This window comes from Silene latifolia, chromosome 8 (assembly GCF_048544455.1).
Source record: "Silene latifolia isolate original U9 population chromosome 8, ASM4854445v1, whole genome shotgun sequence".
NCBI classification, from domain to species: Eukaryota; Viridiplantae; Streptophyta; class Magnoliopsida; order Caryophyllales; family Caryophyllaceae; genus Silene; species Silene latifolia.
The window spans coordinates 8,437,185-8,454,666 of NC_133533.1; the positions used below are offsets into that span (position 1 = coordinate 8,437,185).

Here is a 17,482-nt window from a genome sequence, read left to right on the forward strand (position 1 = left end):
ACCCAAAACCGGTTTGCATCCTGTGTTTACCGTGACCAATATCTAGCACAAAGTTCGTTCGCTTATTCAAACTTCACGCTCGAGGGTATAAAGTTTTGTCTCACATCGATGGGACGGCTGTCCCCAAGGAGACGGATGCTTCTTATGAAGCATGGTGTGAAGTCGATGCTCATGTCCTCCAATAGATATACGGTACTCTTAGCGACGAGATCCTACCCCGAGTTCTTGAAGATGAATCCACAGCCCGTGCGGCTTGGGTTCGGGTCGAAAATATCTTCAACAACAACAAGGGTGCTCGTGTCGCGGCCCTCGAATCTGAATTCAATGCTCTTCGATTGGCCAATATGCCCTCGCTTGAGGCCTACTATCAATGCCTCCGCGAGATAGCCGGTATGCTAAAAGATGTTGACGCTCCTGTTACTGACCGGCGTCTAGTTATCCAATTGGTACGTGACCTACCATCGGAGTATGACACCGTCGCGTCCTTCATCAATCAGTCTTCCCCTAACTTCGAGACAGCACAAAGTATGCTGGAACTCGAACAACACCGCAAGTCTGGTAGTGAAGAGCCCGCCACTGCCCTTGTCGTTCCCCTGCAGCGGTTGCTGATTCGTGGCCCGACACTGCATCAAAGGCCACCTCCTCGAGTCCACCTCGTCAGTCCCACGGTAATTCTCCTTACCCTAATAATAATAATAATCGTAATTATCGTCGTAATAATAATAAGAATAGTAATTCCAATAATAATAACAATCGTCAAAATGGCAACCGTAACAATAGTAATAATACTTCCAGTAACCCATCTCCCCAATCGGTTGCCCCACCTATGCCTCAATGGCCTACTGCCTGGCCGTCACCATGGACCCCTCCTCCATGCTCGTACCCTACCTATCCCGGCTGGGTTCAGCCTTGGCCATCTCATGTCGTGCCTGCATCACGTCCTCCTTATCGTGGTCAGAATCGTGCACAAGGTCAGGCCTTTCTTATGGATAACGAATCTCCACAACCTACGGAGCTTGCCCAGGCTTTTCAAGCTCTCTCTGTCCAATCACAATTCGACCCATGGTATATGGATACGGGTGCTTCTTCTCACTTGACATCTGATCAAGGTATGCTTACTTCTCCATTTAATACGAGTACAATTCGGTCTATCTATGTTGGTAATGGCACTAGTATTCCAGTTCCGAGTTTAGGCACCTCCACAATTCCCACTAATTCCCGCTCCCTACACCTTCGCCATATCCTACACACGCCTAATATTATTAAAAATCTGATCTCCGTTCGTCAATTTACAAAGGATAATAATGTTAGTGTTGAATTTAACCCATTTGGCTTTTCTATGAAGGACCTTCCGACTGGGAAACTGATTTTGCGGAGTGATAGCGATGGCGAGCTCTACCTCGTGTCCACCCCATCATCTACGAGTCCATCCAGCACCTCCACAAAATCGCCTCAAGCATTCCTCATTCACGGCCAAGATGTGTGGCAACGGCGCCATTTTGATAGCGGGGTTTGTCGCACTCCCCTGATCAAACAAATAACTCAACTAATGTAGTAGGGTAGTCGAGGTCGAATCCACAGGGAGCATGGGTGATTACTAATCGTCTTAATTCTCGTGCTTAGCTAAGTCGGCAATATAAGATGAGATTGTTAAACTAAACGACTAACATAAATGAAATAAAATGCAAATTAACTAAAGATGATAAATGAGTAAGAGAGGAATAAAGTTGTAAATCAAATGAATAAAAGGTCTAGAACTCAGTTCTCCCACAACAATTCGTAATTCCACATACTAATTCCCTAGGCTAATCACTCGGGTAGACAAGTAAGGAGGAGATGGCTCTAATTCGCCTAAGACCCCCCTCTCGGGTTCGAAGTAGGACACTAGCACTACCCACCAACCCCCCTCTCGGGTTCGAAGGTATGAATCCCTAACTCAACACTCAACTACCCCAAAATCATGCACAATTCCGAGGAGGTCAAGAACTTGGTCAAGGTCATTAAGCCCCCATCGTATTCCGGGTCATCCCACTCCCTCTCTCGAGGGTCGATTTCAAACGCTAGTCTAGAGGCACCCTCCCTCGGTTCTCCCTTTCAGTCTCAACCTTGGTTGGTGACAAGACCAAATTCCGGGTATCCAATTTACAACCTAACCAACTCTTGTTGGTGGACAAGGGTTACAAGTCGACACTACCCAAAATCGATCCTTAAACCATGTAATTCCTCTAAACTACCCTCACCAATTTCTCCAAATAATTAGCCTTTATGAGATTCAGTTAGTGAAGTTACTCATGTCGGGTCAAACCGAGTCCTAGTAGAAGACTACTCACTAATCATGTTTCTTAAGACAAAAGAGACAATAAAGATGGATTCTTTAATCATGAACATGATGGAAGTACAAATTTTATTACTAATCAAGCAACAATCCAACTTAAATTATAAGGAAAGACAATTTAATTCAAGGGACAATGAAGTTTAAAATAAAGGCACAAACTTTAACTCAATAAACTCAAAGACTCAATCTTTAACATGAGATATTCAAAGATTCAATCTTGTAAACAACAATGGTGAATAGAGAAAAGATGAACAAGAGAGAGAATAACAACAATCTAACATAAACAATTAAGATTAAACTTGAAAGAAAAACAAATGTAAACAAATGAAATTAGGGAGAGAAATTATACCAACTCAATAGCAAAGAAAGGAACTTGGATTGAAATATGGAAGGATTCTTCAATTCTCCAAATACAACCCAAAATTACTAATTGTAAACTAATGGAAAGAGAAGAACTTTAATGAACAAAAGAAGAATTAAACTAATAATTAAAGAAAGATAACAACTTTTTATTGAATAAAAATAAGAGAGGAAATATGAGGGTTTTACAATATTGAGAGAAAATAAGATGAACTAGTCTAATTTCTTGTCTAATTAGAAGGTAAGGCGTGTGTTTTTATACTAATCCAATAATAACACAACTAATAATAATCTAATAGTAATAATAATAATAATCTAATATTAATAATAGTAATAATCTCTTATTAATCTCACCAAATGCACGACTAAACCAAACAAAAAGAAAAGGGGAAAGGGATTCAATGGTCAAACAAACAAGGCAAGACAAATGGGCAAAACGCAAAGAATGGTGTTACGGGAGCGGCCCACCGGCCACGGGGGGTCATGACCGGTTGGGGATCTCCTGGAAACTTGATGATGAATTGATTTGTAGTGGGAGCCGGTGAGGAGGCCAACGGACGGTGGACCGGCTTAGTGCACATCATTGAGGTGAGATGTACTGTTGTGTTGTTGCAAGACGGTAGGCCGGCCGCCGGTGACAAGGCCGGCTGGGAATTCTCTGGAAAATGAAGGGTGTTTTATATGTATTCCCAGCCGAAGGAAAGGGCGGCAGACGGGTGCCCGTCTGGGAGAACAAGTTTGTGTTGTGAGCCGGTTGACCGGCCACCGTTCTAAGGACGGCTGGGAGTGCAATTGAATTCGGGTTTGTTGATGCGGAGGCTACCATGGTTGTACTTGATGTCGAATGCGATGGTTGTGAGAATTGGGCACGGCTGATGACGGCCTGAGCAGCTGGTGATGGTGACGGAGGTATAGGTGATTACCAATGGTGGTGGATGAAGCTGCTGGTGTTATTTTGATATTGGGCAATGGGCTGGTGATTGAGATGGTGGTCGAGGAGATGATTGAAGGTGATGCAGCCATGGCGATGTCGGATAATGGTGGTGAAGTGGGTGTTGTTGATGTCGCAGGTGCAGGTGGTGTTTGAGCTGCTGCGGTGGCTGGTTGTTGGAAATGCAGGGTGACGGAAATGGTGGTCGGTGTCGTGGATTGAAGGTGATGACGAGGTGGAGCTCGGAGATGGGGATGGAAATGGTGAAGATGGAGGTAAATGAATGGTGACATTGTTAATGGTGATGAAAGCTGAATTTGAAGAGTTGCGATGGTGGAGTAGTGGGGGTTGGGTTTGTGAAGTCAATAGCTGACTTTGACAAAGTCAAAGGCTGACTCCATTCATGTCATATTTTATTTCGTCTCAAATTCCGTCTCGCCTTGCTTTTGACTCGCTTCACTTTATTTTCCTCCTTGCTCTCCGTCTCACCTATACATAATATTAATAAAGTAAATATGATACTAATATTATATAAAAATACTGTTCCGGGTGTAATTCCGGAGCAGGATTTGTTACCACGTAAGCTTGGTGAATGATGTCTTTGCTCGTCTCTTCCTCTCGGTCTCTCCTGTAAATATGAACAAACTGAGGGCTCGGCTTGGTACCGAGCGTACTCACTCCGACGCTCAAGTCAGTAAACTTAAAGAGATTAAGTTGTGTGTTACTTGGCAAAGTATATTGTAGAGAGATAAGGGAGTTTATACCAGATTAATAGTGAGTTTATGGATGAATTGTGGATTATTCGATCGTTTTCTCAATGAGGATTGAGGAGTATTTATAGACTTTCACCTTTTGTCACGTAGTGGCCAAGTGGCCAAGTGGCTAGCAGGTAGAAAGACTGTTCTACCCTCTGCCGAGGGACCCATGGCAGGCCGGCTGGCCTGGTTGACTCCATGCCGAGGGGACTTGGATGTGAGTACGCGGATATGCCTCCCGGCTGGTTAGTTGCCCAGCCGAGATCCAAGTGACAGGCCGACAGGCAATGTCGGTTAGGTTGCTAATACGTTGACTTCCTGTCTTTTGGCTTTGACCTTGCTCAGTATGTTGACTCGGTCAGCGGGTGCAGAATATGCCCCATCAATTTGCCCCCAGCGTAGTCTATGTCGTGGTATGGACCTTCAATGAGTGTTGAGCATATTCTGCGCAAGTTGAATTTCTTCCCCGGCTTCTTCTTCCTCGGCTTGGTTCTTTTCAGGCCGTACCATATCCCCCCTCCCCATGGATGTGTAATGGACATCCTATGTGGAAAAGAAAGTGGCGCTGGCCGAGACCAAGGTTGAGAGTGCCGTTTGTACTTTTGATTGCCCCCGGCCGGTGCTGTCTTTGTTTTGTTGATTAGCTGGCCGTTTAGCAAGTAATACCAAGGAGCGTGTTGAAGAAGATTTGTAACTGTATGTCGATTGACATTCCATGGCTTCATGCTTGACACGTGGCTTGGCATTAGAGGTGGCAATCGGGTGGGTCGATTCGGTTTCGAGTCGGGTTGTTTCGGGTTCGGGCCATCGTAGTTTCGGTTTTTTTTTGGCTCGTGTGCATAGGCGGGTCGAACCGGGTTCGGTTGGATCATTTCGGGTCATGACATAGTCCGGGTATCGGGTTAGAATGGGTTCACCTGGCAATCGGGTGGGTCGAGTCGGGTTTGAGTCGGATTGTTTCCGGTCGGGTTACTTAACTAACATGTCGTATAATAGTTCATATCGGGTCAACAATATTCTCAACCAGTTCATATCGGGTCAATAATATTCTCTTTCGGTTAATATCGGGTTACATCTTACAATTTATTCTTCTTTTAAAATCATTACCGTTATAAAAAATTAATTTAACTAACACGAAATTATACTTAGATTATAGTGTAAGCGATAAAAATTGGTAAGATCCAAAACCTGGACATGGACAAAAACTTAATATACGTTAGGGACTTAGGATAACATCTACGATACTTGTAAGAGATTACATAAGTACATGACAAATTTACTTGGATTTAAGGTTTTTTATCACTCAACACAAATATAACTATATAAGTATACAACACAGAGTATATAACTCATTTATTCAAGTGAGCTGGAATAGACTTGCATTAGCGAGATAACCCCTTAACTCCCAAGCCCTAAAATATCACATTTAAGTATGTAATTACTACGTCATATTACATGATTTATATAACTTTTATGCAATAATTAATCTGAAATAGTAATATAATTATTATTTTGATTCAGTTTAACTTGGCTATTGATGCGTGTCATTTATATGATGTTTTGCATCCCTTTTTACACGCATTTCAGAGCTCAACTGTGCTATATATGCCCATATTTCTCTATTTTCCTCTACTTTCGTGCTTTTGTACTTTATTGCAGAAATGTGGAGAATTTAGCGGGAAATCAAGCCGAATCCGTCCCCGAGTAAGCTGCATTGCAAATGACGTGAAGGAACCGCTTAAGGAACAAGCTTGGTGCGCAATCCAAGGCCCGAAAGACGAATCCACGAGTTTAAAGAAGTCAAGTAGCAGCTAATCCAGTCGATCGACTAGTATCATCGATCGATCGACCACCTATCGGATCCGAAGCTATCATTCGAGGAGCGATCGATCGACCGATCTCGAGTAGTCGATCGACCAGACTTCGATTCCAGACGAGATTTAGAAAGCCCGTGAAGTTTTAGGTTTTGGAATAAGTTGTTGCGTTGATATTCCTATATAACGTAACATAAACATATCTAACCAAGATCAGAGATTTTATATCGAGTTTTTATCTAAGTTTTAGCATAAGACAATACTTTTAGTTCTAGTTTATTACGAGTTAGGGTTTTGGGTTATCGATTCAAACATTGGATTTCTGCCTTTGCTCTTAATCTTTCCTTTGAATCTTGGTAATTGTTCTGCCCTAATTCCATTTTTATTGCTTCGCTTCTCTTTTGTTAGTATAGAATTGATAGTTAGCATTCCCAAGCCAATTATCGCTTCATCATTGTTGTTATTTATCTTAAATATGAATTCCGTAATAGTCATTAATTTTATTGTTGTTTTTACGTTCACCATGAGTAGCTAAATAGCTTGTGCTAGGATGTAGGCGATTTATGGCTAGGCGGCATTAGATTAGACACGGTGAACCAGCGTGTCGATCGATCGATCGACATAGTTGGTCGATCGACTGACCTTGTAAGGTTACCTTCGTTTTAATTGTTTTTAAACTTGTATTTAACGAATCGAATGCATGCGACCAGTTAGATACCTCTTTTGTGACTGACCCATTAGACCGAAAGGTAGGGTAGGTTATGTGACCGTCAATTAATTCGACTAAACTGTGCTAAGATCGAAAGTTAGGTATAGTTTAGACCATTAGTCGCTTTTCAGGACGAGAGTCAGTATTAGTGACATTAGGGACCTATAGCGAGATCGAGAGATGCTATCTGTTAGGAGTGGACCGAGAGGACCTCTTATTTCCCGCCTTACCTGTGTTTGATTCAGACCGACTTAATTTGCTGCCGCCGAAGCTGTAATGACCCGACCATCCTAGTACCTTTCTTTTATCTGTTTAATTCGTATTCTTAGTTTAATTTCTTTTATTGTTTTTAGCCGTCGACCAATTCAATTCAACCCCCATAATAGTTACCCTAGACTAAGCATAAAACAACTAGAATTTACAACTGCCTCCTTGTGGATCGACCCTGTTACCACTAGCCTAGGTTAGTCTTAATAGGAGTTTATAAATTTTATCTTTGGTACTCACAGCGACGGGTATCAAATTTTGGCGCCGATTTTCGGGGAGGCAATAGTCCTAATTTTAGTTGTCTTTATTTTTAGTCTTTCTTAGTTTAAGGAACATCCGTTCCTTAAACTGTTCTTATATTTTGTTGTAGTTTCCTCTTATGCGCAGGTCTCGGGGTGGTCCATTCGCCGTTTGATCCAGAGATTGAGAGATCTTTGCACGTTAAGAGGAGGTTATTTCAAGAACAACAATTGGAAGGGCCGAGTTCTCATTCTAGCTTTTACGAGAACGAGCTACATTCGAGGAGAATCCACCATCTTCACCCGTTTCTACATCTTCACCAAACAGATTACTTTCGAATTTTCGGTCATGGCCGAGGAAGCGAGTATAGCTAGTTTTTCTGAGCCGACGGCCGCGAATTTATATAAGGGGTTCGAACTACCGGGAGAAGCCAGAAAGTTCGAACCAAAGCCTGCCTACATCACTATGGTAGAGAGAAACCGATTCGGGGAGCGCAACGAAGATGCGGCTAAACATATGGAGACCTTCATTGACATCGCTTTGCTCCATTCCCCCACTTGGTGGCGTGACCCAGGACGAGATCAAGGAGACTATGTTTATCTTCTCCCTTCGCGATCTTTGCAAGGGAATGGTATAGAGATCCGGACCGAGCCGCTTTGGAGATCATCGACCGGAATACATTGGCATTGGCGTTCTACAAGAAGTACTTTTCTGCTTCAAGGACGATCGCCATTAGAGCTCAGATCACGGGCTTTAAACAAGGGCCAGATGAAAATTTCCATGAGGCATGGGTCCGATTCAAGAAGTTGGTGCGAACCATACCGCACCATGGGTTTGCTAAGTGGAGTTTGTGCAATCATTTCTACAATGGGTTGTACGACGATCAGAGGGCCATTTTGGATCTTTGCGACCCAATGGGAGATTTCTTGAAAATTTAGGAGCAACCAAGGGGTGGAAGATCATTGACGATCTAGCTACCCACAAGGCCGAGTATGGGAATTCGAGAGGGAACCAGAGGAGAGCCGCTGAATCCTCCTCTGTTCTTTGTCGCACTTGAGGCTCTTACCGCGAGATTCGACAAATATGAGCTAGGGGGAGTATCTAAAGGTGGGATGTACCAAGTCAATCTTTGTGCGGGGACGGTCCCTTCGTCTCGTGAAAGGTGTGGAGTTGAGGGCCATGTCTCGAAAAACCGCCCTAGTCCCTTTGAATCATGTCGCCTTTCAACACTATAGGCGGACAAACACCTACTACGAGCCACCACATCCGAACTCGAGTTGGAGAAGCCGAGAATGTTCAAAACCCAACTCAACCTCCACCACAAACAGCAGACCATATGTGCCTCCTCATCAAAAGCAACAACAAGATCAAAAGCCTCCTTATGTGCCGCAACAACAACAATCACAAAATTTCGAGTTTGCGAGCTTAAGAATCTGTGCTAAAGGAGTCCCAAGCAAGAGAGGCCGGGATGAAGCTATTAGAGAGCCAAATTGCTCAATTGGCCGATAAGAATAACACTCGAGCTCCGGGCACTTACCCACTCAACCCGAACAAAAGGAGACCCTAAATGCCATCACATTGAGGAGCGGGTCCACCCTTGACGGTCCTGCTATGGTTGAGGATGCTGTTGGGAAAGATAAGCCAGAAACAAGCAAAGAGAAAGCTTCAACGAACAATTCAAAGAAAAAGGCGTCTGCCAGGAATTTCAGTCGATCGACTGATATCCCTAGTCGATCGACTGAGTTACGAGTTACAGGAGCTTCTGGAACTGTGCAAACCAGTCGATCGACTGAGGAAGGTGGTCGATCGACCACTTTCACTGCTGATATTGAAGAGTCTCGTCCTTTAATGCCAAATAATTTACGAGACCACTTGTTTCGGGGTACCACGATCCCGAAGATTTTAGGCGAACCGAGTCTCGATGGGTCGATCCCGGCTCAAGTTCGATCCAATGACGGTCAATGGGTCTCATTTGAGACGGTCTGAGGAAGGATCTAGCTTCAACAAAGAGAAGGCGACGGACTTTCAACCTAAGTCCAAGGATGCCGGCACACGCGACTTAGAAGAGAGGGCTAAGGTGCTCCTTACAGCCCCATATCCGGAGAGACTCGTGCCGACCAAAGAACAGGTATCTTTCAATAAGTTTGAGAGAGTCATCCGTAGTTTGAATGTGCAAGTCCCCTTCCTTGAGTTAGTTAACCAAGTACCCGCTTACACTAAATTTATGAAGCAATTGTTGTCAAAAAAGCGGTCACTTGAAACAAAGTGCACACTTTGTCGCACTCACAAAGGAGTCTTGTTCTTATCTGTCTCACACTGCGCCCCTTAAGTTAGAAGATCCGGGTAGTTTTTCTGTCCCTTGCAAAGTAGGTACCTTCTCAATTGAGAAGGCATTGTGTGACTTAGGGGCCAGTATAAGTGTCATGCCCTTGAGTTTAGCTAGGAGACTCAAGTTGACCCGGTTTGCTATCACGGAAATGACAGTTCAGATGGCCGACCGATCTGCAGTCGAGCCCATAGGAGTCCTAGAGGACATACCCGTCCAGATAGGGAAGTTTTTCTTCCCTGTTGACTTTGTTGTCCTTGACATGCCCGAGGATGACCATATTCCCATCATTTTGGGTAGGCGTTTACGCACACCGCCGGTGCGATTATTGACGTCGGTTTAGGAACCTTGACCTTCAAGGTTGGGAAACATTCTATCGTTTTTGCCCAACCCGCTAAAAAGAAGGATGCCATGTGGCTGTCGTCACCGTAAACACGGTCTCGAAAAGAGATCGTGCTTCGTGCTTCCCGAACCGACCGTCCCTATTACTACTGCTTTGTATTAACCCCTCCGCCCCGAATGGGAGCAAAAAGGAGGAAGAATTTGTTGCTTTAGACTATGCAGAGCCTGGTTTTGGGAAGGAAGAGCATTTGGATGCTCCAGCTGCGACAGAGCCTATCGTTTCGAGAGGAGGTCTTGGATGCCTAAGTTATGGGACTGACGAGGAAGTGGAATATGAGCCCGTCAAAGTGAGATGGGCAGATTTGGAGTCCGACGATTCCGAGGAAGTCCTTGATTGGGGAGATGACGAAGCTGATCCATTGAGCTCTCCGACTGTTGAAGCTGAGAAAGGTGCAGCTGATAAGATGAGCACCATTGAGGCTACCTCTAGTAGCCAGAAGCCGACGAAGTGGGCCATCCCTTGGTCCTTTTTGATCAACTATTAGTTGATCAATTTCGTTATAAACTTCATTCTATTGCTTTCGAACTATTTTTTTTATTGCTTTTTGTGTGCGAAAACTTCGCTTTCATTTTGTTTGCTTAGGATTTCTATTTACTTTAGACTTCGTTTCCGGGTTTTGCGCAATTTTGGGCGCATACTATTGTGCATTTGCAGGTGTTTAGAACTTATTAGCTGAAATCATTGAGCAATTACGAAGAAATACGACACTGAAGGTGTTTTGATCGATCGATCGTAGTATCGATGGTCGATCGATCGAGTTGCGGGTTACTGAGCTCATTCACGACCACCTGGTCGATCGATCGTCCCTTTAGGTCGATCGATCCGCTCTTGCTACATTCTTTCACGACCTCTCCCTGTTTGTGTTTGGTCGATATGCGGATTCAAGGGAGTTTTCTACTCCACTTTATTTTCCATCGAATTGTCTATTTCTTCTTTTGTCTCATTTATGCACAATTTTTACGTTCCAAAATTGCTTTCTTCCGTCTTATGCGTGGTTTTGATTGTTTTTCAGGCACTCTTGTCGGTAGCACTGCTGGCTACTGAAACCTCCTAGCTCACGCTGGTTTGGGGAGGTTTCCTTTGTTGCGCTTAAAGTCTTGTGAGTTCCCAAATCTTTACTTTATGTCTTTGTTTTTATTTCCCTTTTTCTCGCAAATTCCCGTTTTCCATTTTTCTTCATTACATGCTTTTGCACAATGGGGACATTGTGCGATTTGGTTTGGGGAAGGGTTTTGCGTCGCACTTCATTCATTTGTTTGCATTCACGTTTAAATTTTGTTTTGCATTGTTTGTTTAATATTCGCTATATACAAAATTCAAAAAAATTGAAAAATTTCAAAAATTTCCATAAAATGCACGTTTATTTTAGCATATAGGTCGAGTCGGAACGGTAGTATTTCTATGATGATTTTGCATTTGCATCTGTTTTGCCTGAGCCTTGCTTGACTTACATGTTATTAGTAGAATCATAAGTGCATATCTACGAGTTTTCGTTAATTTACTCGCTGAGCCTGAGACTTGACTTTAATAATTGGCAAGCTACATCATATATTCTGAGTTTTTAGAGCTTATAACTGGTGCCATTCATGACCAGTTCATCTAGGAATGTGAGTAGTACTCCTTATGAGGCATGTTTCCTTAATTTGCATAATTATGAATTTGATCTACTTAATACCTGTATGCATTCGGGTTGTGGTTAGTTGACACATGTGGTAGAGGTTTCCTTTTCTCATTTTACCCATAAGCTCCACATCTGCCAAAAATATCCTTTTTGTCCTTTTTACTACATCCTACATTTAGCCTGTCCTTTGTCAAGCTAGTAGCCTGTGTCCTTGGGATTGTTACTCATTTTTGGTGGTACATGCTCATGTTTGAGATATCGTTGGGAGAATGAAATAAAGGAGGAAAGAAAAAGAGAAAGAAAGAAAGAAAAAAATGAAAAAAAAAGATTCGAAAATGAAAAAAAAGAGGTCCTGTACTGTTCAAATGGGTCGATCGACTGCCACTTTTAGTCGATCGACTGCGATTCGTGAAAGGAAAGAAATCAATTCGCATGATTTCATCCTTATCTTTTGGCGATTTTTGCTCCCATGATTCAATTATTTCTTATGGGGAGTTTATTGATTTATAATTTGGAGATTGTGAGTTTTGTGCTTGCTATAGCACCGTTTCGTTTGATTATGAGAAAGAAGTTGGATGTTGTCCTTTGGTTCCGTTTTGGTACTAGCTTGATCACCTGTACCTCCACTTTACCATAAAATGTTTTGCCTCTTCTTACCCATACCTCACATTTCCATAATTATACCTCGGCATGTGTCAATGGTCATCTGTTTGGTTGGAATGCGTATGTACGGTCATAGAGGTCGTCTTCATAATTTATTCCGGCATGTTTTCATAGGTCGTAGTTAGGTGAGAGTCACTACAATATTAATTCTTTCTATCTTACAAATATATCACCTGTGCTTAATTGAGTGATTTGAGCGACCCGTGAGAGTCCAGTTTGATGAGTCTGTACTGTTGACGGTTCAGTGATTTTTGACGACTTTATAATTCGTTTGCATGATTCATACGCTAATTGATTGTTGGTTGTTGCATTAAATTGGTTTAGGCCTTACAGTTTGCATTTCGCTCTGAGTTTGAACTCGTTCCATTGGGTCAATAGATCGAGTCTAGTTCTTGCTTGGGGACAAGCAAGGTTTGGTTTGGGGAGATTTGATGCGTGTCATTTATATGATGTTTTGCATCCCTTTTTACACGCATTTCAGAGCTCAACTGTGCTATATATGCCCATATTTCTCTATTTTCCTCTACTTTCGTGCTTTTGTACTTTATTGCAGAAATGTGGAGAATTTAGCGGGAAATCGCTTCGAATCCGTCCCGAGTAAGCTGCATTGCAAATGACGTGAAGGAACCGCTTAAGGAACAAGCTTGGTGCGCAATCCAAGGCCCGAAAGACGAATCCACGAGTTTAAAGAAGTCAAGTAGCAGCTAATCCAGTCGATCGACTAGTATCATCAGTCGATCGACCACCTATCGGATCCCGAAGCTCTTTATTCTTTGAGGAGCGATCGATCGACCGATCCCGAGAGTAGTCGATCGACCAGACTTCGATTCCAGACGAGATTTAGAAAGCCCGTGAAGTTTTAGGTTTTGGAATAAGTTGTTGCGTTGATATTCCTATATAACGTAACATAAACATATCTAACCAAGATCAGAGATTTTATATCGAGTTTTTATCTAAGTTTTAGCATAAGACAATACTTTTAGTTCTAGTTTATTACGAGTTAGGGTTTTGGGTTATCGATTCAAACATTGGATTTCTGCCTTTGCTCTTAATCTTTCCTTTGAATCTTGGTAATTGTTCTGCCCTAATTCCATTTTTATTGCTTCGCTTCTACTGTTAGTATAGAATTGATAGTTAGCATTCCCAAGCCAATTATCGCTTCATCATTGTTGTTATTTATCTTAAATATGAATTCCGTAATAGTCATTAATTTTATTGTTGTTTTTACGTTCACCATGAGTAGCTAAATAGCTTGTGCTAGGATGTAGGCGATTTATGGCTAGGCGGCATTAGATTAGACACGGACTGAACCCGCGTGTCAGTCGATCGACTGACATAGTTGGTCGATCGACTGACCTTGTAAGGTTACCTTCGTTTTAATTGTTTTTAAACTTGTATTTAACGAATCGAATGCATGCGACCAGTTAGATACCTCTTTTGTGACTGACCCATTAGACCGAAAGGTAGGGTAGGTTATGTGACCGTCAATTAATTCGACTAAACTGTGCTAAGATCGAAAGTTAGGTATAGTTTAGACCATTAGTCGCTTTTCAGGACGAGAGTCAGTATTAGTGACATTAGGGACCTATAGCGAGATCGAGAGATGCTATCTGTTAGGAGTGGACCGAGAGGACCTCTTATTTCCCGCCTTACCGTGTTTGATTGACCGACTTAGTTTTGCCTTGAGAAAGCCGTAATGACCCGACCATCCTAGTACCTTTCTTTTATCTGTTTAATTCGTATTCTTAGTTTAATTTCTTTTATTGTTTTTAGCCGTCGACCAATTCAATTCAACCCCCATAATAGTTACCCTAGACTAAGCATAAAACAACTAGAATTTACAACTGCCTCCTTGTGGATCGACCCTGTTACCACTAGCCTAGGTTAGTCTTAATAGGAGTTTATAAATTTTATCTTTGGTACTCACAGCGACGGGTATCAGCTATGTTCACTACAGTTAAGTGTAATGGGGCTCAATTTAGTTCTATTCAGCTCATCTTAGGTCAAATCAGCTAAAATTCATTTAACAGTTCAGCTTCATTCAGTTCAATTCACTTTAATTTAGTTTGATTTTACTTTAATTTAGTTTATTCAATTAAGCTGCATTCAGGGCTGACCTTAATTCAATCAAAAAGAATAAGGTGAAGTATATGGAGTGATAATGACTAGGTCACACGTGATCTTAACTTTGTCAAACTAGTGCTTATGGAGCAAAACTCGGAGTTTGGTCGAATCTCAAACTGACTGCAAGCTGTCTCGACTCATTATTACCTCTAACAAAAACTAAGTAACTTGTATTTGATCGGTTTTGAACGGAGCTTGACAAAACCGACACAATATTTAACACTAAAGTGTGAAAGTCTTTAAACATAGGTCGTGGAAAAAAATAGTTAAGCTTAATTGTAGATATTCACATAAAAGCGATTTAGGCCCCTGTTTCTTTTTTTTACTTAATTTCAACTCATTTCAGTTTAGTTCAGCTCTATTCTGCTCAGTTCAGCTTCATTCAGTTCAATCCAATTTGACTCTTCACTTTGCAAATTAACTTCTACTCCAGTTCAGTTCAGCTACATTAAGTTCGGTTCAGTTCAATCCAATTTGACTCTTCTCTTTGCAAATTAACTTCTACTCTAGTTCAGTTCAGCTACATTAAGTTCGGTTCAGTTCAGTTTAGCTTCATTAAATTAAGTTAAGTTCAGATAGTTTCAGTCCAAAGTGTTTAATATGATACGTTTGACTTAATAATGAAATAATTAAATTAAATTAAATAATGATCGTAAGACTAATTTTAATAGTTAATAGTTGAAAACTTGAAATATTCTGCGATAAAATAATTAGAACGGCCCGACCGACCCGACCCGTAATAACCCGAACCTGATATAAATCGACCCACGTTAACCCGACCTAACTGACCTGATACCGTCTCACTGTCACTGAATAAAATTAGGAAATAGTGGGCTAGTAGAATCGTCCCCACATTGCCACATATGACACGTTTTAATATAAGTGGAAAAAAAGTAGGAGTAGGACATAGTGGGAGGACTAATACTTGATCAATGAAGTGATCAAGTACTTAACTCCTCTCGTTTTCCTCATAAACAACACCTTGATCACCCATTCAACTTCTCAATCAATTTTATTTGTCAGATCGACCTTTGCGAAACACACATCCAACAAACAAAATTAACAAATCTCACTTTCTCGCTAACTTTATCTTCATCGTTTGATTTAAGAGTAGTAATTGTAAGTTAGAATTTATCTACTTCTTCCTTTTGAATATTTTTACGGTTTCCTGTTTGATTGATTATAGTCTTTTGTTGTATGCACAGTGAGATTATGTCTGTGGAAGGGAGTAATACAGTTGTTACTGGTAAGTAATTTAAATCCGACAACTTTATAATTGCACTTTTTATTGAAAGTTTATTGATTCTTAGTTAATTCTAGTTGTTATATTGTTTGTGCATGTAGAGTTTGAGGAAGAAATTGAAGTTAATGAGAACTCCAACAGAGATTATGAGGAGGAGGATCCTTCGGATAAACAATTGGGGAAGCGAAGAAAAAGAAAATCTTGGGTATGGAACCATTTCACAATTACGGAGAAGAAGGCATCAAATGGGGTAAGACTACTACTGGTACCTGTAAGTATTGTAAAGATGTTACTTATAATGTTGATTCTCGTTGTGGAACTTCCAACTTTAAGCGACACTTGTTGGACTCTTGTAGTGAGTATAAGAAAATAAACTCAAGTGAGTCCGTCTCAGGGAAAGATATTGACCAAAAATTATATAGGGAATTGTTAGCTGAGGCAATCATGAAACACGGGTATAGTTTTTCATGGGTTGAACATGACAGAAATCGGAAAATTCATAAATATCTTAACGACAATGTTCAACATATATCGAGAAATACAGCTAAACAAGTGTGTTTGAATATGTACGATAGATTCAAACTTAAGATAAAAGAAGTTTTCAAGGAGTTGCCTGGTAGAATATGCTTGACATCAAATTTATGGTCAGCTCCCAATAAGCGAGGTTTTTTGTGCATAACTGCTCATTACATTGATAAAGATTGGATTTTGCAAAGTAAGTTGTTGTGTTTTCGACGTTCTCCTCCCCCACATGGTGGATTTGAGTTATCTCAACAGGTTACTGATGTGATTTTGGATTGGGAAATTAAAGACAAGGTATTTTCACTAACAGTTGACAATGCAAGTAATATGGATAAAATGATTGATTACATGAAACAAGGCACATTCAAAGATATGATTTGTTTGGGTCAGCACTTTCATATTCGTTGTTCTGCTCATATATTAAATTTGGTAGTGAAAAATGGTCTGGAGCTCATCAAAGACTCTATACATAAGGTTAGAGAAGTTGTTAGGTATATTGATGGATCTGATGGAAGAATAGAAAAGTTTTATGATTGTGCAAAGAAGCTTAATATGTCTGTTTCTTTTAAACTATGGATGGATGTGCCTACTCGGTGGAACTCGACTTATATTATGCTTGATAGAGCACTTAAATATAAGGATGCACTTGACAATTATTTTGGTTCTGTCGATGGTACAAGTATGTATGTGCTTGATATTAATGAGTGGGAAAAGGTTAAGAAAGTGTGTCATCTCCTAGAGCCTTTTTACGAAGTAACAAATTTATTCTCTGGAAGTGATTACCCTACTGCTCGTTTGTATTTTCCATTTGTATGGCAAATCCAAACTCGTCTGAAAAAGGCAGCTAGTTGCAATGACATTGATATTAGTAATGCGTCAAAGGAAATGCTAATAAAATTTGAGAAGTATTGGCATGAGTATGTTAAGGTGCTTGCATTTGGGGTTATTTTTGATCCACGATATAAGTTAGAGTTTGTTAAGTATGCTTTAAAAAAGCTACATGGCGAGAACGAAGGACTAAGAAAGGTTGAAGAATTGAAAACAGACTTTGAGAGATTGTATGAAGCTTATGAAACACAAGCTGGTGTTTTTAGACCTTCTGATTCTCGCGATATGGCAAGAAGTATAAACCCTGCTGATGATTTTGCGGTACGAAACACTTTATTCTT

General features: G+C 41.2%; 1 non-coding gene across 1 annotated transcript; it reads right to left on the reverse strand.

Annotated features, from left to right (window-relative positions):
• Positions 1 to 8,139: 8,139 nt before the first annotated feature.
• Positions 8,140 to 8,246, reverse strand: LOC141597935 (small nucleolar RNA R71). Its single transcript, XR_012523143.1, has one exon. It is a non-coding gene; the product is annotated as a small nucleolar RNA R71 (small nucleolar RNA).
• Between the last annotated feature and the right edge of the window lie 9,236 nt (positions 8,247 to 17,482).